This window comes from Anser anser, assembly GCF_964211835.1.
Source record: "Anser anser genome assembly, chromosome: 4".
In the NCBI taxonomy this organism is placed as follows: Eukaryota; Metazoa; Chordata; class Aves; order Anseriformes; family Anatidae; genus Anser; species Anser anser.
Genome location: NC_139724.1, coordinates 45610073 through 45630803, shown reverse-complemented (window position 1 = coordinate 45630803; position 20731 = coordinate 45610073). Strand labels below are relative to the sequence as shown.

At 38.6% G+C, this 20731-nt stretch overlaps 1 long non-coding RNA gene across 1 annotated transcript in view; it reads left to right on the top strand.

The window, feature by feature from the left end:
• LOC310899536 overlaps positions 1 to 20731 on the top strand; it is a 46074-nt gene that overhangs the window by 7384 nt on the left and 17959 nt on the right. The window contains exons 3-6 of the long non-coding RNA XR_014584368.1: positions 1129 to 1233; positions 2214 to 2312; positions 2512 to 2603; positions 6026 to 6128. This is a non-coding gene — a long non-coding RNA (uncharacterized lncRNA). The remainder of the gene's footprint in view (positions 1 to 1128; positions 1234 to 2213; positions 2313 to 2511; positions 2604 to 6025; positions 6129 to 20731) is intronic.

Here is a 20731-nt window from a genome sequence, read left to right as displayed (position 1 = left end):
CTGCACAGAACTCACTCTGCAATAAGTAGTCATTATGGGACATACTCTGGGGGAAGAGCATGACTTATGTATGCAATAATCTTTCCTCTTCTGTCCTATGGATAAATCTTCAGACTGGCCAGCCAGCTCAGAATCAACGAAGGTGCTGGGTTGCTGCTGGAGAGATGATTTTATACATGTGTATTCAAAGTTCATTTCAGTCCTGCCATCATCAAGACCAGCTGTTTGTTTCTTAACCCATAAAAGTAATTGTCTAATATTAGACCTCAGAATTAATACATATAACCCTTTTAAAACATAAACAGGTTTTACAGAAAATGATACATTAGCAAATCAGGATGATTTTTAATTTAGTGCATTTCTTATATTAACTATAAGCTTGAAATGAATAACATTCAAATTCAACTATTAGCTTCCTATGCATCACTACATTTGGAACAGGCTGGGGAGGTGAATTAAATTTTAAGTTGATCATGGAAGAAGTGAGAAAGGGCTGTTCTTATATGGAACTCATCTCACCTCCCATTAGCCATCTGAAGGTGGCTAACACAGGCAAATTAACCAGGATCATCTTATGGTTACTTGAGAGAGCAGGATGGCTCTATTCCATTTATCTTATGGTGTCAAAATCCTCCTTGCTCCTCACAGTATGAGCTGGAGCTCAAGTCTTTATACAGACTGTATAGTTCACTGTGACTTCCCAGGAAAGGCCAGAACTGCTTGTATGAGAGCTTTTCCTCAGGTTTGTTCAAGTATCAGGTCAAAAACTACAGACTGTTTGGCCTCAGGCTGAAAAGCAACATTTATACAACTGGTGCCAACTTCATGGTACTATTTGTTTTCTCTTTTATATAAAGACAAATGTCAAATGAACAATTCTATTCTTTACCGTGACTTGAGCAATAGTCTGTGTAGTTTAAATTAAAGTTGAAGTGCCTTCTCCTGTTTTTTAATTATTAGGTTGACAGATGACAAAGGATAAATGTTAAAGTTGGTAAATACTGTGCAGGGGAAAAAGTAGCCACATTCCTGATAACTTCACAGTTGACTTTCAGAGTATACAACCACTTAAGTGACTGTGAATATTGCCAGCTGCATCTCCAAACAACTGAGCTGCTTTATTTTCAGTTGTAGCTGTGGAAAAATGTGCAAACTTATTTCCATTTGATCATGTCCTTGAAAAAAGTCTCCCAGGAAACACCAAAGACCATTACCATTGAAAGCAGAAACACGGTAAGTTGCTCCAACTGAAAACATATTGGTTTAAATATGCTGTATGCTGGCATCATTATTTGAACACAGGTTTTATTGCACAATGGCTGATAGCAATGATTCAATGATACATCTTCCTGCTAACCTTGTCACTCTTCTAGACAGCAATACTTTAAATGGGCACAGTATGTCACATTTTATGGCTAGGAGAATGCCCAAGACACTAAGTCAATCTCTTTCAATTTGGCGTCTCACATCAGTGAACTAAGTACTGATTTAGCTGCTGCCACAGACTCCATTGCACACATCATCTGAAGATATGATGTACTAGAGATCATGCTGGGGTGGTACATCAAAATGATGGGAACTGTTTCTTTTCAGTAGAGTGGGCACAATGGACAAGTAGAGCACACCTCACACAATAACATTAATTGGTTTGTCCGTAAAGGACAAGAATAAATAAGAGCCATTAAGTTTCATCTGTGTGTGGTATCAGGGTGCATGCCACGGTTCTGAACTGTGAAAATTAAGTCTTTTTTAATTTATTTATTCTACTTCTCCAAGGGGTAATCTGCTCTAGCATCACACTAACTACTTTAAATCTTGCACAAAACCCTATAATATATCAAAGATTAGGATCACAGCTGGCTTGCAGCCAGTGAGGCAAGAAATTCAGATTAAAGAGCATACAACATAGAGGTTTAGTCTGCATTCCCTTAACAACTGTATAGTATGCAGAAACATGCGAACGGTTGAGTTCAAAGGGCTGTTAACCTTATTACTGAGTACTAATACTATGATAAAGAAGTAATGCCACAAAAATTCAGAGTAAAATGGTACATTACTTTCTCCTGTTAGTGGAGTTCTAACCCGTTAAGCACAAAGGTGCTGGGAAGTGGGACTGGAGAACAGTTTAAATGGATAGCAGTCCAGGTACTGCAAAAGGTAAAACACACTTCAAAATACTATTTTTCACTATCTTTTTTTTTTTTTTTTTTTAGACAAACTGAGCATGAGTAACCTGAACCGCTTTCTTACAACCCATCACGAGGCACAGCATCAGTTGAACATAGAGTTTAATGTTTTCCACTGGACTAGTGGTAGGTGGTTGACTGGGCTTTCACATACCTGAACCACAGTTTTGGAATGAATACCTGAGTGCCTACTCTGGTATTAGCCTGTTTTGTATCTATAGCCCCTGTCAAATGTATCTCTTAATGTTTAATTCATTTTTAGTGTTTGTTGTTTTTTTGTTTGTTTTTCTGGAAACCATTTCAATCTGTGTTTCCTTTCACCCAGGATGGGAGAGGTTCCAAAATCTGTACCAAAAAAAGAAGAAACAAGAACCAAATTCAGTTGAAACGTAAGAGATGCAGTTTCACTGAAGTTAGGTATGAAACTTACTTTCCCATTTATTTAGCCAATATATACCAGCTAAGGCTTAGCACAAAAGCATGCATAGCTGGATGATTGGGCAAAATTACCCATCCATGTTATCTATTCTCAGACCTAAAGTCCTATGAAAAACTATGCCTAATTTATGGCTGTTTCTTCTCCCCTTCTACTACTAATATTTCCACATAGTACTCTGTTTCTATTTCCATACCCAAATTCCTGCCTGTTTTCTACTGTCTTGATGTTATATTTCTCCTGTACTAGTTTATTCTATTTCCTTCTCTCCTGCCGTTTCCCTCTACCACACTTTCAGCAGACATTTCAGCCAGAGTGTTGAATGTTGTTTGTGTGTTTGGGGAGCAGAGGATGAAGAGCCTTAATTTAGTGGTGTCATATCTGAGATGTGCCAAGGCAGTCTGGGAAAATTAGTGATCTTAAGGTAAAATATGTAGTGGCACAAACACCAGAACTTTGATGCTCTCTTCACCATCTCTGCATAATATCTACAATGTGTGCTGGTGTTTGGCTTACAATATTTTTGAAAGTTAAATCTTTGATTTTCATTTCCAAAAATTGTAAGGACTGGCAACATATTTAACATTTAAGATTTAAAAGTGGCCTCAAATGAATAAATGTGCTTTGACATATTTCTTTGTTCTTTTAAAGTAAATGAAACAATTAGTCCAAATGAAGCACTTCATCACTGGAACCCAGAGGAATTTCTTGGCTGCTGACAAATCATGAATAATAATAAAAGAAGAGAGTGCAGAAAGGAAGGAGGGGTCATTAGAGTAGATAATCTATGGGTGACGAACAAAAGCCAATTTCAAGGACTCTTGAACTTCTGCTGAAACGTTCAGTTTCTGTTTCAAAGTGTTCAGTAAGCCAAAAGTGTTCCAGTGGATTGTACGAGCTTCTGCAAAGTGCTTCATGCACTTATTTTATTTCTGTCTTAAATAACCAATTATCCTCCAGTTTTGTGTAAAACACTCAGTGCAGATCCTTATTTTCTGTTAGTAGAAAGCATTCTCACTTGTAAATGTAATTTGAATCAGATAAGGGCAAGCTGAGCTTTCTTTCTACTTTTCTGCTTTCTCACAAATCATGTTTTTCTTGTTTTGCAGTCCTCCTGACCATCTCCATCAAATTTTTCAGTTTGGTAACCTTTCTATCCTGCCTGACTGCAAATGTTTAGGGCTCTGTCATTGTTGCTGTAGGTCAAGCACACTTTATCTGTAGTTTTTCACTGAATAGAGCCTTCGTTCTTGGGGGTAGTGATGAGGCACTACAATAACATACAAACCATATATGTGTGTGTGTGTGTATTTTTATCATGATATCAGTATTGACATCATGTTCAAGACTTCAACAGGGGTGCACAAGAAAGTGTCATGGCTTGAGCAGGAGAAAGGAAGAAAGAGTGCGCACCATTCAGCAGTACTTTTGTTTGTCCTTATCTTATGAGTTGTTTTTGGTTTGCACAGATCAGGAAGAGTCTCAGCACAATGTTAACACTTGTCACTGATTTGTATTTAGAGGATGCTTGTGTGGGTGGGTAGCACAATGTACCAATTTGTAGACTCTGACTCTGCAACTGAAATGCCCAAATGGTTGCAAACCTACTAATAGAAATAGGTCAGACTATGTCAGGAAGTTCCAGTATTTCAAAGTTACAAGCATATCATTTTACTGTAGAGTTTCCTAAGGCTTTTTCTTTGCCTATTCCAAAATTATATGCCATAGTAATTCTGCATTAAGTTTCCTTTAGATCTGCTATTCCAGTCACCCATCAGAAGCTGCAGGCCAAAAACGCTACTTTTGTAACCATTGACTTCAGTATTTTGCAGAAGGAAAGAATCTAGTCCATTTTAACTAACTATAATATAGTGTTTGCAACTTCCCAGGTGTATAATCCTCATAGCCTTTTTCATAGAGTAAAGGAGATTAATTTTAGAAACAGTAGATTTTACAGATCCCAGGACATTTGCCCTAACTCTTATTTTGCTTTGAGTAAGTAGGATCTTTGGCTAACTTTTACTCGTGAGGAATTATATCACAGACATATTAACAGCTATACCCCAGTTGAAGTGTGTACCAATGGGAAGTATCTTCAAGCCCAATAAGCTTGCTATTATTTCCTGCCTGTGGTAAATGATACAAAAAAAAAAAAAAAAAAAAAGATAATAAAAAGGTTGAGGTCAAACTGCAGCTGCATTCTCATTGAGAATTCAGATAGAAAATGCAATCTAATTATCCTTACAAAAATAACACCTAGAAAAGATATTTGAACAATACTGGCTATGAAAGAAAATTAAAAACAAACAAACAAAACAATCTCAGTAGCTTTAATAATATCTTATGTTTGCCTTTCCTTTTGATGAGCAGAAAGCAGGATGTTTTGTCAGAACCCGAGTCCCATTCTGGGAAGTCCATAAATCCATTTTTAATTTTATGCCGATGATCAAGTCTCATTTCTGGCACAGCCACATGAAGATTATTTTCCTGATGAGTGGGTGGAGACCTTGGATCTCAATGCCTGCAAAGAGCCATGAGGTATAATGTGTTCCCAGGGGCAGGGAAAGACTGTTGATTCTTGCCTTGTGGCTTTTAGTAGCCAGTCAGTTCTAGGGAGATGTAACTGGAGCCCATTTCAGTTAAGTCTCCCTGGATGTCCTCATTAGGAGTCCTCCAGAATTCAATAAGCTAAGTTCTTCTTGTTTTTAAGATAGTTTAGCTAGTGAGAGCTCAAGAAATCCTTGGCATTGTAAGTAACCAGGTGGTCTCATAATTAATTATAATTGAGTTGATCAGTATTTTTGAACAAAATTTTATGAACTGACAATAGACTTCCTTGTAAAGTATGACACCCCCCTCCTCTAATGCAATTGATTTTAAAAAGGTAAGGATATTCCTGCAATTCTTAAAGTTAAAAAAAAAAAAGATGTTTGCAGTTATTATATGTATTTTTTTCCTTTGTTCACAGTTTTCTCCTCTATAGACATCTAGCTAATTCTGAAAATTTATTTCCCCTGAGCAAAAATGGGAAAGCGATAAAACAGACAAAAAAAAAAAAGTAGAAAGAAATGAAAATCTGTAAATGAAAGATTTCTTTTTAAATGATAAAGCAAAAAGGTGAGAGACTTCAAAATAGGAAAAGAAAACCCCAAATCCAGTGAAGAACAACCAGGAGAAATAGTGTGGAAATTGTTAATGAAATTGCTTTCCAACTTTTCTACCATTTTGTCTCAGCAAACAGCAATACCAAATCGTCAACGTGGTTCTAAGATGATTATTTTAGTGTCTTTTTGACAATCCCATTTCAGCAATATGGAAGAGAGATCGCAATTTGTATTTAATTGTTAGATATGTATATTTTCCAATAAATAGAGAATCAACTATGTACTTTATTGTTTTTCAGCTTTCTCAGCAGGAAAGATTGGCCTCTACGTTGGAAGATGTCTGTAGTGTATGCATTTCAGAGCATTCCCACTTTCTTTGTATAAGCTCAGTGAAATAGATCAGTAAGTAACATGATTTTCACATAGAAGTCAAATTATATGTCTTCAGAAATAATTAAATATGTGAATTCATGGTTCAGTTTAAATAAACCTATGACAGTTACTAATCCAGAGTTAATAGAAGATTAACTCAACATTTATTAACATTTATATGCTAACAGATGACAATATTTCACATATGAACTAGGTATAGTTCAGCTCATGATTAAATGTTTGCCTGCTCTAATGTTTTAGCAGTAGAATGAAGAGTAGTTTTATGTTGAGCCAAATTAGAGTAGAAAAAGTGCACTGTGTTAAAAACAGTCTTGTTCAAACCTTCCTGTGTGGGAACACATTATTGAATGCAAGAGCCATCCTACTACCTTCTCAGTATCAGCAAAGATAAATGAAGTCAAATTATTTCATACAGTGCAGAATACTTTCCACCGCGTCTCTGGTATTATTAAAATTTAAAAGCCCCTTAGGACAATTTTAAGCCTGCCTATGTGCCATGAAAGAAATGCCTTAACAATATATGTATATACTTAGTTTCTATATGGTTAGATCCAATTAAATCAAATTAGCCTCTTTGCATTAATTAAAAAGAGAAGACCAGTTCAATTATTTGAGTGCTCAATCAGAATGACTGCCCTGAAATGGTAATTAAGATCAGAGCCTTTTGTTTTTCATGACGTCCTCTAAGTTATATACACTGTATCAGGTGTAGGAGTCCTACCTTAATTTGTGGCATTTTTCCTCCATCTCCACTGTTCATGCAGATTCACTACATCTGTAATGTTCCTCACAAGAACAGAAGGAAAGGAACAGTGCATAACAAGAAGGCAAAAAATAAAAAATAAAATTAATGCCCCGTACAGCATGATCTTCTTGTCATTACTTACATGGTTATAATTATGAAAAAAATTGTTGGGCTCTTCAGATACTAATCTGTTTAAACCTCTTGAAAAGTGCATGCTTCTATCAGCATTAATTACTTCCAGTGGGACTAAGCATTAGTAAAGGTAAGTCTTCACATCATCAGGGACTAATTATGACAAGTGCAAAGGAAAGAGAAGCAGAATGAAAATTATTATTGTTAATCCTGCCTTAATCATGCTATTTATTGTGTTCTGAGCATAACAACACACTTCTCTGTTCCTTGCTTTTAATATTACCTGTTAGTGTGGTAAAAATTTTCTAACTTAGAGGACTTTTTTCCTTTATCCATCCTTATTTTTTGTGTATACATAAATGCTATCAAATACGTTTGGTTTTGATGCTGCTTTCAGTGAAAAGCCACAGCTGTGAAGATCAGCTATGTAAAAAACAGTTTGCTCTCCTATTCAAGGAACATAGCCACTGCTAATTAGCCAGAGGTTGATTTTTCCATAGTGAGTTTACCTTGACAGAAACAGTCATACTGCATAGCGGCTATGCAGTAGTCAAGTAGAAATTACTGAAACGGTAAACTGTAAAACTTGGAAGTTTAATTTCTGTTTTTTCATGTTTGGTTTAGAAGAAACAATCTGACTCCCTTCTCCTAAAAAAAAAAAATAAAGCAATAAGAACTGTATTTTAAATTCAAGAAAAAATAATCCATTCTCAAAAGGTAATAAGGACTGTATTTTAAATTCAAGAAAAAAAATACATTCTCTCATGCTAAGGGATTTCAAAAAACAATGTTATTTAGAAGGCATTTTTGTATCTTCTTATTGCTGTTAATATTGTGATTACTAATACTCTTAGTATTTAAAATATTAAAGAAATATGTACACTATGTACACAAGGTAGACTCTCCTATTTAGTGTCTTTTTGCATGCTAAGGAGTAGTTTCTGAGTATTTATTTCCTCAGAAAACTGTGGATTTGTAGTTTTGTCTTGAGCATCCCTCCCAGTGTGCTTTTACGTTAGATTGTGTCAAAAACTTTGTTATGCAATGTAAATTTGCCTCTTCACCAGGCCAGTTGTGAATGAGGGAAAGTAATCAGGTTATCTTTTGGTCTTGATAAATCTTTGTTTTTCAGCTCACACTGCTGTAGGTGCCTATAAATTGATTGTAATAATTTTTCCAGATGGTCAAATTAGGTTGTCTATACTATGCTTTCCTGAGCTGTCTTCTCTCCTGCCTGCTTTTTAAATAATGTTTGATCTACTTTAGTTTTCTGTATCTTCACTGAGTGACCATGTGAAGAAAAGACTCTAGGCAGGACCAACAAGGGAAAAGTCTGAGCTCTGAGTCAGAATAGGGAAATAGGAAACACTGCCAAAAAGAATAAGAAAAAGAGCATGTTTTTAGTGAGGGACATCAGCGATTATTCTTTTATTGGAATCCTTTTTGTAATCAAGTGAAAAGCTTGTAATGTTCACATACCCATCTCTATAGGAATTCCTTGAATATTTTGTTTAGTGTGCAGAGGCATAGCTTCAGCTGGCCAATGGTAAGAGATCATCCTTGGTTTATTTTTCGCTGGGGACTTCCATGCCACACAGGCTTTTAGTTTGACCTTTACATTTTCTTCAGAGGACAAGAAGTTGAAGCCTGCAGGATAACCAGAAATACCCAACATGGCACAGCTGCTCTGGAGAAAACCTAAACCTCGGTTGAGCACAAGAAGTAGTAAACATCTGGGGATCATTTAAAACTGTAGCTGCTCACTCACTATGGAAGACATGAAAGAAGCAGTTAATGTTTCTTTTCTGGGTAGGGGATTGATCTTTATCACCACTTTCCCTAAACTGTATTAATAACAATCACCAGGGACAGGAGAAGTACGCATATTTTAAAAGGCAGCAATAGTTGCCCCAGGTCACAGAAGTGGAGGAGGAATTTGAACCTGAGTTTTACTCATTTTCTATCGAGAAGCAGGAAACTCTTTTGTTGGAAATAAGTTTTGTGTGAAATTTGACTGAAACTTCTAAGGATATGTACAAATAAATCAAGTTAACAACAACAAAAGGAAGGAAAAAAAGCCTTCCTGTAAGACCTCCAAAATAATTCTTTTTCAACTGTACCAAAAAGAACTGTAAATCAGACTTTTTTGTTTCACCAGAACTTTTAATTTTTGATTTAAAATGTAAACATATGAGAAGGTTGTTCTTGCTTCCTTAGAACATTTGGGCTGGTATTTTATTATATGAGGTTACTGAGACTGTTTCTAAAGTGTGGAGCCAACAATCTCTATAACACCCTGTCCTCCAGCCACCCAACAAGCACAGCTTTGTTGGTGTGTAAACAAAATGGAAGAGGGAAGGAAAAGGGGTGGAAAGGGGATGGTCTTCTGCAAACAGACCTGGTGAGGTCACTTGAGTCTGATTTTAAATCTCACTGTGGGAGTGCTTTCTTGTACATCCTCAAAACCATCTGAAATGGGACTTTGGAGTCCTCACTCATGTCTGCTCTGAGTGATTCTAAATCTTGCTCTCTCAGTTCCCACTGACCAAAACAAGTGGAAAGGAATGGCAACCAGTTTCCTCAGAGCTGTCCCCTCGTTTGAAATCCTGCCAGTACCATGGAGCAAGCAAGCTCAGGAGTTGGCCCATCATCTGCTCAGCAGTATCTTCCTTTTCTAAGAGGTAAGGGTTTCTAGATCATCAGTACCTCTCAGATGCTCGTGATGAGGGTGGATCAGCACAGGAAGGGGCTTCCCAGCCAGGCTTTAGAATTTCATCCCCTGGAGATCCTCAAAACTCAACAGGATGGTCTCTGAACAACCTGACGCAACTCTGAAGTTGAGCAAGGGTTTGAACTAGATGATATATAGCAGTTCATTGCAACTTAAATTATTCTACGATTCTACTTTAAGTACGAGAAACTGTACTCTGATCAGAGGTCAGAAGTAATGCTGAATCCTGCTGACTGCAGAGGCCAGCTAAATGTCCACCTGTCTAATAAATGAGCTGGTTTTCTTGGTTGAAGTCTTTTGAAGAACATGTGCAACTACCAGGCATCCATGAGCTCAGAAGCCACTTATGACCACTAATGCCTGGCAGCTACCTGCTGTCCCAGATGTGAAGCACCAAGGATGGCAAGGTCTAGTGCCCTTCCTGAGCTCAAAGGGCAGTGGAATCTGAGAACCGTCTTTAAGAGCTCTTGTCTCAGGGAAAACCAGCTGCTATTCATTCCCAGCTGCTCCTGTGTGTCTTCCCTCCTCTTCAGCTCCTGGAAGATGTGCGGTGTTGCTCCCTCTTTCTTCCTTCCTTTTCTTTTCACTTTCGTAAGGTAAAATGGAGTCTTCTTAGTTCTTTCAATACAGACTCACAAGGCCCAAGGGAAAAAAGTGTGGGAATCTTACTTTTTCTATGTATGTAAATGAAAATTTGAGTTTATGCCATTAAATTCTTACTGAGGAAACCGTGAAGTGCTGCTTTTGCTGATGTAGTGAAACAATGCAAGTACTAGTCTAAATTTTTAAAGGCACCTCTATCTGGATCATGAGCTAATGTATGGAGTGAATTTGCCATCTCAACAATCTAAGATACCCCATGGGTCTTTACGTACCATGGGGAATGTTGTCTTAGAAAACTTTTCTTAACTTTGAGAGTGTAGTAAAACACTGATATCAAAAACAATGAAAGATATTAACAGTGTAGGGGATTTTCTAAACTCTTCTTGACTATTTTAAAGGAACCATTTCTGCACAGCTATGGCAGGGTAAATTTCCAAAGCAGCATACTTTAGTCTTGGCTGCTACTACAGAAATTAATGGATGTCACTTGGTTGAGCCCCCTGGTGGTGCTTTGAAAGGGTACACTTCTGTGTATAATTAATGAGTTTGTTTCCTTGTTTGCAGATTTTTGAGGAGTGTAACTACAAAAGCATTCCTCCCCATAACACACAAGCAAGGCTCACATATCATAGTTCATTCCTTCCAAATGGGGTATTTCTTTGCTGCACCTGGAAAGAATGCCAGAATCCCAGCTGATAAAAGTTGGATTTCACTGAAGTCAGAGGGGAACCTGAAATCACCAAAGGTTGAAGCGACATATAAACCTAACAGCATGAATGAAGGAAAGGTTCTTATCTGTCACGGACTAATTGGCTGGGGCCTACTGTTACACATATCAGATCTCTCCCTGCTGTTCAGAGAATCTTGACTAAAATAAATCTGTGCCAGAAGTAATTTATTCTTCTATGTGTATATCTGTACATAGATTACAATATGGCCCGCTCCCTACACACCCCTTCCATTTGCAAGCATCACCACTGATTAAAAAGGGGATGCACACATCTACACTAAAATAAACAGAGTTTGTAAAGTTAGACACCACGCTTATTCATCTTTATTTGGTCACATGTCCGTAAGGGTTTTGTTAAGTGCTCTATTATTTTGAAAGGCAGTTTAATGACTGCACACTGTAAAAGTTGAAGCAATTATATGTAATGCATAATGAGCAATATGACTTCCAAATGTTCACATGTAATGCATGTCAGATTTCAGTTGAAAAACCAAACCAAACAAACCCCTCAAGGTTGCAGTCTGCTCTTTAGAAGATCCACATGTTGTAGCCTCAAAACCTCAAAATATCAGCTGGTTTCTGTGCGTGATCAGAGCAGTGTAATCTATGCTGCATTCTGCCCTTCATTTTCTTGAATCTGGATGGAGTAATGATCATATGTGTACCTCTGCCAAAGGCAGTCAGTGTTTGATCCACATATAAATCTGTGAATTGATCTATACTTTTTTTCTCATGGCATCTCTCTTTCTGGCATTATTTTTGTTCAGGATATAACAAAGGCAGAAACACAAATAAGGAATGACCATTTCTAAAATTCATCTGTGGTTGCTCTTATATTACTGCTGGTAAAATGAAAACATCTAGAGACACCAAATGAGATCAAGGACCATTGCACTCATATTGGCAGAGGTAGCCTTTTGCAATTTTAAATCTAAACATTTTGGACAGATAAAGCAGCTTTAAGCCTTCCTAGAAAAAAGAATAGAAGTGATTGGCAATGGTTGCCAAGATCACCTTGCCTTTGTCCTCTTCAGGAGGCCAGTTACTCTCTTTCCAGCCCTTCAGCACAAATTTCCATCTTCCACACATCTTTTCTATCCCACATTCTGCGTACCTGCTTTTTCTGTTCTTATCCACCTCTGGTGCCTTCTTCACAGAGTGTTAATTTTTTTTTTCATTATTGGAATTATAGATTGCATTTACCATGGTATACTGAGATTGAGCTATGGAGAAGCTGCTTACCTATCCCTTCTGGCTCACTTCTCCAGAGGCAGTGGCACACAGGAAGGAGGTAGGGCTAAAGGCAAGGACAGCAGCTGCCTCAAATATCCAACTCTGTTGGTGTGTTTGAGTTGGCACTCTGAAATGAAACACCAGTTCAGTCAAAGCAAAACTCCAAAGATCATTGAGTAGAAAAAGGATAGTGAGAAAGCATAGCCGGACCACTCAGATGCCTCAGAGTGGACTTCTCCAAAATCCTTTGCCTGGTTATATGGAAAATATAGATTCATGCACTGAAGTTTTGAACACCTTATTGAAATCTGTTGATCATGATTTTGCTAAGGGTTGCAGTAATCCTTGAAAAGCACATATGAAGGGTTTTTGTCATTGTTTGTTTGTCTTATCTCTTTGGGGGGGGGGGGGGGAAGGACAGGGAGGTGAGGAGGGTGAGGGGGTTGTACCAATGGAAACGTACACTTCTCTTCTGCAGCTAATCAGCTTCCTGGGAACTTTGCAACTATTCTGTTTAGTATCATAGAATCACAGAATATCCTGAGTTGGAAGGGACCCTCAGGGATCATCAAGTCCAACTCCTGGCTTCACACAGGACCACCCAAAAATCAAATGTCTGAGAGCATTGTCCAAAGACTTCTTGAACTCTGCCAGGCACAGTGCCATGACCACTGCCCTGGGGAGCCTGTCCCAGTGCCCGACCACCCTCTCCGTGCAGAACCTTTCCCTAAAACCCAGCTTGACCCTCCCCTGTCCCAGCTCCATGCCGTTCCCTCGGGTCCTGTCGCTGTCCCCAGAGAGCAGAGCTCAGCGCCTGCCCCTCCGCTCCCCTCGTGAGGGAGCTGCAGGCCGCCATGAGGCCTCCCCTCAGCCTGCTCTGCTCTGGGCTGAACAAACCAAGGGGCCTCAGCTGCTCCTCATATGTCTTGCCCTCCAGAACCTTCACCATCTTTGTAGCCCTCCTTTGGATGCTCTCTACCAGTTTTGTGTCCTTCTTATATTGTGGTACCCAAAACCACACGCAGTGCTTGAGGTGAGGCCGCACAGCGCAGAGCAGAGCGGGACAATCCGTTCCCTCACCCGGCTGGCAGTGCTGAACCTGATGCACCCCAGGGTACAATTAGCTTCATGTAAGTTGCTTAGGAATATTCCCTTTAGAACAGACCAGCAAAGATCCAAATAAAGCATTTGAGTATCACATTTGGAAATTAAGCATTTTATACACTGAAATAAAATTCTATGTATGGAATTTTATTTAATAGAACATTAATGTGATTTTGGTAAAGCTGTCCATCACAAGGAGTTTTTATTTTATTTCTTTGCTTATAGCGTGGTTGGTATAAACTGCTTTTGTTAGTTTAATAACACGGGTGGGAAGAGGCCAAGCACTGGGAGATTAATTTAAAAACTAGCTCAGAAGAATTAGTCACAGGAGAGCAACTTCAGGGTGTCTGGCACATATCAGCATTTTATTTCGTTGTAACCAAAATATTGCACATGGATACACAAAACACATTTCTTGGGTTTTCTTTTAAGTTTCACAGTTTGTTCTTTCTTTTAAAACCTGTGGTAGGTCAGAATTGATGGTAGCAATTTCCTTTGCTAATGACCTCAGATATATTCTTTTTAAACCCTAGTAGATGCCTTTTTAAACAAGGACTGGAGGCTCTTCTAACAGTATCAAGATAAAGCATGAAATAACGCTTCTAAATTATATATCTACATTTGTATTAAAAAACTGAAGCAAACCTCAACAGGGTTATTTTAAAACCACTGCAAAATGTATTTGGTGTTCATAGGTGAAATACTGAGTATTTATATTGAGATACACTTTGTACAGTGATACTGACATTCATCTGAATGTTCTATGTGAGGTTATAAAAATACAATGGCTGTAGGAATGTAACAGAAGCTTAATCAGTTTTTTTTTTTTAAATATATATTTATTCTCACTCATATTTTCCTGGTACACCTTTCTCCGTTTTAAGAGGGGAAGAAACATCACAATCCGTTTAAGTAAGCTTTCATAGTTGTATGAGCTCTTTGCTTTATTTCTGTATTTTAGTGTCCAAGAGCACAGTGGAGGGATTTGTCAACATACTTGGCATGAACTTTATGGGTGTGTGTATATCTCTGTGTAATGCAGTTGTATCCTTGGACAGCTTGAGGGCATTTTCACAGCATAAAATTGTGTTACTGGAGATCTTATATCCATTTGTGTCACAGTTTAAAACAATCTGCAGATTTTTTTTTTTCATATTTTATTTTTAGTATTTAGAGCATATGATCATTATTAAGTGGATTCAGACTAAATGACAATAAATTCCACAGACCTATGGGCCAGAGATGTATTGAGTGACTTTGTCCCACGAAGATGAAGGAACTAATACTTATTATGTTGTGCAGATTCAGGCTGTGATTCTGTAACCGTTAATACAAAATCTTTGTTGATGCACACAGAGACACAAGTGTGATCTGGATCAGGCACAAGAATACAATTGCACTTCAGTCAAAGGAGCCAGTACATTTACTACAGTCTTTATGCCATCTTTATGCTTTTATATATTCTTGAAAAAAGCATAAACACTCCCCAACCCCAAGTCTGTAGAGTGACCCTCTGCCAGATCAGTGATTGCTATGGCGTGGCTGCAGCAAGTTTGAGCCAGCAGCAGAAGTTCATGAAGTGGAGTTTCTTGTTTGGTCCATGACTTCAGTAGGAAACAAATGCCTGGGAAGGCTACCCAGGCAGTAGACAACTTACTCATGACTCTCTAAATACAAGAGTGGACATACCTATATTTGTTTCTTTACTCTAATAGAGAGAATACTAAATTCTGTCTCTGGCTGACCTGTTACCATCATCACATGTGCTACCTCAGAAGAAAGCCAAGAAACCTGATTTCCAAGACAGTGAGAGAGATTCACTCAGTAAAGAAAGCTCTTATGAAAGGAGGTACAAGTGGGCAACTGCAAACAGCTTAATTCAAGCAGGCTATGTCATACATTAAAAATCAAAATAAACATTTTTCTTCCACTGAAAAGGGAGTCTCAGTGTGATAGGTGTTCTTTGGTGATGAAAATGCTGTATTTGAAGCATTCTGGTCTCCCTTTTTTCCCTTCTTCCAAATGGCAGCTTCGGATTTCATCAAGGTCACATCAACACTTCATCTTTCTAAGAAAGATTAATAGTGTGCCATAAAGTTTCCTCTGTGTCTGCATCTATCTGAGGAGCCTTTAAAACCTTATCTTCTCAGCAGGACATTTTTTTTTTTTTTTTTTTTTAACAGCAGTAGAGGTTTACCCCAGTGACCTGACCCAGTCTCTTTCCACAGTTGTAGCAGTTTGTTTCCTGAGTGGATGCAGCACTGTGCTCAGGGGTGGCTGCACTTTATTTTGATACTGTTTATGAAGGGGAGAACTAGATAAAGGTAAGGTATGCGCCACATTTTTTCTCAAAAGAAATGACTGATAATCAAACTCCTTGTCTAGTGAAGTCAGTTGCAGGCTTTCAGAGGAGCTGAGGCAAGGCACCAGTGGATGTTTATGACAAATCCATCCCTACACTGTTGGGCTATTTTAGTGTAAACAGGCAACAAATTCATCTTCCTTTTGTTTCCCTCTTTATGTCTTCCGTAGGGTTTTCTAGTTAATCGTGGCTGGAAAGAAATGGTTCACCTCTCCATTTTCCAACCATGGAAGTGTCAATGGATTCTTTCCTTGCTGTGGGTGTTAACACATGGAAATACTGTTTCTACTTTGTGTCTATAGTGTGTTGGTTTCTGGCAAGTGCACAAAGAAGTGCTCTGTTTATTTAGAGGTGCTATTCATAGTTCCAGAGGAACATGGTCTGATGCTAGCCCTTTTGATGCATCTGCAAAACAAAACATCTTCTTATGTGGCTGTACAGTTGGCTTGAAATGGTTGAAAACTGAAATACCATTTAAATACATTTCTTTGCCTTCCTTCTCCCAGTGCATTTCCACTGAACAGCCTTTGTAAGGTTATGGCAAGATTTTTCACGTGTTTCTGGATAGTTCAACACATGCAGTTTTTTATTTAAATACATTTGTGGTTGGATGTTTTGTGTACTCACCATCCTGGGGCTGCTTGTTTTAAGACAGCTTTCCAGTGCAGTTAAAAGTACAGCTATATCACCTTTGGTGAAGCCCTGCCTATTGAGAACACAGCTCTGGTTTCAGAAGTTTATATGTTACTGACTTTGGTGATTCCTTGTTCTGAAGTGCAGCACATACCCCACCCTATCATCCTAAATAAAATTATGTCAAAGACTCCTTAGAACAAAACATCTACATGCAGAACCAGTTGGCTCTAAAAACACTACTATTGGTGAAGGCCTGATTATAGTCTTAGAATCTTTGCTTTTTGTTTTCCCTTTAAACGTGGAATGAACATAATTATAACCTGTGTTGAGCAGGGGATTTGTATTTGTCAAGTATTTGCACAGGAACAGCATGGTAACCGGTCCATCAGCAGTATCCCAGGCCTTCCAATCTTCCTCTCTCTGCCATGTCTCACACTTTGTTTTGTGAAATATTTTCCTCAAACAGAAAAATATCAGTAGCAGTGTAGTGAGCAAGCTCTGGGGCTTTGGGGGTTTGTACCTCACGATGGGTACAGCAGTGCATCTTCTATCCTGTGTTCCTCAGACTCAGCCAGTGCCACCAGGACACTGAGATGCTTGGGGGAATGTCACCGGCAGTCCCCGAGCTGGTTGTCTGTGCCCCACAAAGGCCCCCAGCATGCAACAGATAGAGCAAAGCAGGGGCCAAGCAGAACAGCATCAAAGGGGCCTTTTTGTGGGAATATGGACAATGCTATAAAACTAACCTTGCGTTAACCCACCGAGAAACAGAAAGCAAGAATTCTGAATGCCAAAATATAGAGAGATGCATGAAAGGGAAAACTTATACAAAAGTAGACAGACTGAATAAAACTATTTATCTTTAAGCCACACAAGTCATGGTAATTAAATTAGGTCAGGCTGGCTATAAAGCTACAAAAAGCAGGCTGTAACTAATTTAGAAAGAGACAGAGAAGACCTGAAAAGAAAGCAGATTGACAGCCCCCTATTATTTTTTTTATCTAATCAAGGCAACAAAACTTAAGAAAGAGGAAAAGGAAAAAAAAAAAACCTTCTTGATTTATCAAGATTTTCTCTCAAGCCATTAGTATAGACAAAAGCACATAGTCACATCTTTGATGTGTGAAGGTTTTCACATTGTTATTAGTGTTAAATGAGAATTACATGCATACAGATTTTATCCCTGAGAAAAACAGAATAATTGAAAGATTTAAAGTTCAGAAGGTGGTGGAAAGTATAACAAAGATTAAAGCTGAGCTAAGCTTTATCATTACGGTATCATTTTGCTGAATCATGCAGAGCATCTGTATCATCTGCTTCTATGTGAAGAGAAATCCTAAACATTTGTGAAAAGAGAACAATTAGGCTCTTCTTTAAAACCATTTCTTTGTAAAAGCCACCTGCCAGTTCTGATTAAAACAACCTTTTGGAAATGGTTTCAAATGTTTGCTTTGAATCTGAATTTGTCAGGTTGTACAGTGTTTGGGACTACTGTTCTTGGCAGTTAAGAAGGGAAGGATTAAGATTTTATTTACAGGTGTGGCTGCAGGCTCATTAAATAAAGTTTAAAATTATATTTTGGTTAATTTCTACAACAGTTTTCACTCCCCTAGTGATTAGAAAAATTAGCATTCCAAGGCTGTCTGAAGGGTGACAAGGACTGTGTGAACAAAATGGGGGAAGGGAATAGACAAAAACCCTGCTTGGTTTGTGTTGGTGTTTAATAGCAAACAACCCTTTCCCACCCTGCTTCTCTTTTATGCGTGTTTTAGTTTTAAGTAACTTCTAAAGGTTTTCTGGCAGCAGATGACGCTCAGCCACTACATTCATCTGAAATAAGATACGAACTTTGTCTTGTGAAGAAAATATTTGAGGTTTGCAGCATAATTAAGGGGTTGAAAATTCTCTGTTAAAATGGAAATTCCCTCCCATGTCTCCGAATAGGTCCCCCAGGGTGAAGTTTTGACCCCAGGGAAGTTAATGGAAACTCCACTCTCTTTCATCAACACGAGAGTCATCCCTCATAATCGTACTTGCAACACCAAAGCTCAGATAGAAAAGGAGAAACTGTCTCACTGGGCTACTGCCATTAGGTAACACCTCTTCCAGACACAGAGAGATTTTGAGAGATGAGCAGAACAGATACACAAAAATGCATCAAGTCAGCAGGAAGGGGAAAAGCAACATCTACCATTTCTCCTTGCTGAAGCTGATACCTAGTGGGTAGAGACGGAAGGAAGAGCTGTCCTTTGGAAAGGGCTCCCAGAGGGAGAGAGGGCCCTAGTCACTGCAGAGAAGTATGGCACAGAGAACATACGCAGTCAGAGCTGGCTTGTTTCTGCTTCAAAGCTGAGACAGCACCAGCGCAGGGTTTATTTCTGTTTTAGAGAAGAAAGAAAAAAAAGAAAGCCAAAGGCTACAACTGGCATTGCAGGACCAGACTGCATGTGGAATGTGCCCACTAAGAAAAAGTAAGATCACAGAGAAATAATTAGTAAAACAGCTAGAATAAACAGAAAAATGTCCACTTGTAAGGAGGTTAAAAAGGGAAGTATTTAATTCTGAATGAGTTGTGGACTGGCAAAGTGGTATTAGTTTTCTTTACTTTTCCTTCCATCTAGTCTTCTTTCTTTTGGAAAAAGAAATTGACTTAAAAGAATGAATCAAAATGATTTATATCTAATTTAGAATTTGGGCTCCTCAGTTACACCATATGGCAGCTTGAATTCCCTTGAGTGCTAAATGTGTGTTTTTGTGATAGTAACAATAACAACTCATTCTTGTGTTACATCTTTCATCACTAAGTCTATATGTATTTCAGAAACACAAAATCTCTGAAGACAGAGAAATATTTTGGATAAAGGGCATGGTGGGATAAGCCTTCATCTTTCAACTTGAAGAGCACTCACAGCTCCTCATCAATAGAAAGACAGAATTTTCACAAAAAGTTGCAAAATGAATTAACAGAACCCAAGAGCATTGGCCCAGACTTTGACCCAAACACACGCTCAGACATTCTCAGTGTTTTTGTATGAAAACTTGGCAAGATCTTCTCTTTCTCTTTGCTTATTCCCTCCTGTGCCTGCGTCCTCATGCATCTTTTTCCTACCCATCCCTAGCTGCTTCTAACGCCACACTGCTTTGTGCCGCTGCCTCCTCTTTGCATGCCTGCTGCACCTGGCAGTGGCTCCAGGAATGGCCCTGTGGCTCCATCCCAAGCCAAGCCAGACTGGGACAGCAGAAACATAATTTCTTGAGCTCTGAGCCCCTTCCCATCTCTATTATATAAGTGCACAAATACTAACACTGCAAGATGCTTTTTCCTCGTGGATCACTTCAAGTCTCTGGGGCGTGAAAACGGCTAGCAGGCTGGGTCACCTCCAGGGACACTGACAGTTCCTCTGGCTTGTGCAATACTGAATTAATGCTGTTGCATTGTGGAGAGGTCAACATCAAAGCCCTTTTCCTTCTAATTTCTTCTGCTTTGAGAACAGAACACGTCTGGGGACAGATGCTGTGGTACTTGCTGGAACCAGACAAGGAACAGGCATAGCACTGCTTTACCTTATGACTAAGCTTTCAGTTTTGCCTTGGCACACCTTGCTTTTAAGTATTAAAACCACTTATGATTGTCAAATGTAGGTCAGACATTCTGCCTTACTCCTCTACTTCAGTTCTTAATTAAGTAACTCATTTGTGTGTTTATTTTTTAGGGAGTGCAGTGGAGCTCTAAATATATCACAAACTGGCAGTAGAGGTGGGCTGAGACACCAAGATAAGGAAGAGCTGTTACCTCTGTAGGCAGAGGGTCAGGTAGAGCGTCCTGCTAGGAATGACTAGCCAGAGAGCAATATGGAACTGGATTGTTAAAGATAAGCCACACAACCAGGTCTGAACTCCAGGATTTCAGTGTAGCAATTTACTGCTCTGTGAGGTGTTCACACACAGACAATATGAACCAAGGGACTGAATTAAACCTCATGGCTTTTGACAGATAGGCTATTACTTCATTTTTATTGCTTATTGGTAAAAAGGGACCTGCCAACCTACTATAGTTTCTGGATCTACAGAATATGGACCATAATATCTTATATTCTCTTGTGTTTCTTTAAAATTATCCATCCTATTTAACTAGGAGCTGTAGTTTTTTTTGTTGTTGTTGTTGTTGTTTTCTTTCTATTTTAAACTTAGGATAAATAGGAGATGGCACAGAGCAGTGGAAGAGCAAAAACCTTTAGAAGCACTCTCCAAAATTAGTTTGTGAAATACTTCCAAACATCTGTATGAGCAGTGCTGTATCAACTTTCCAGCTGACTGCTTACAAAGTGCATCCTTT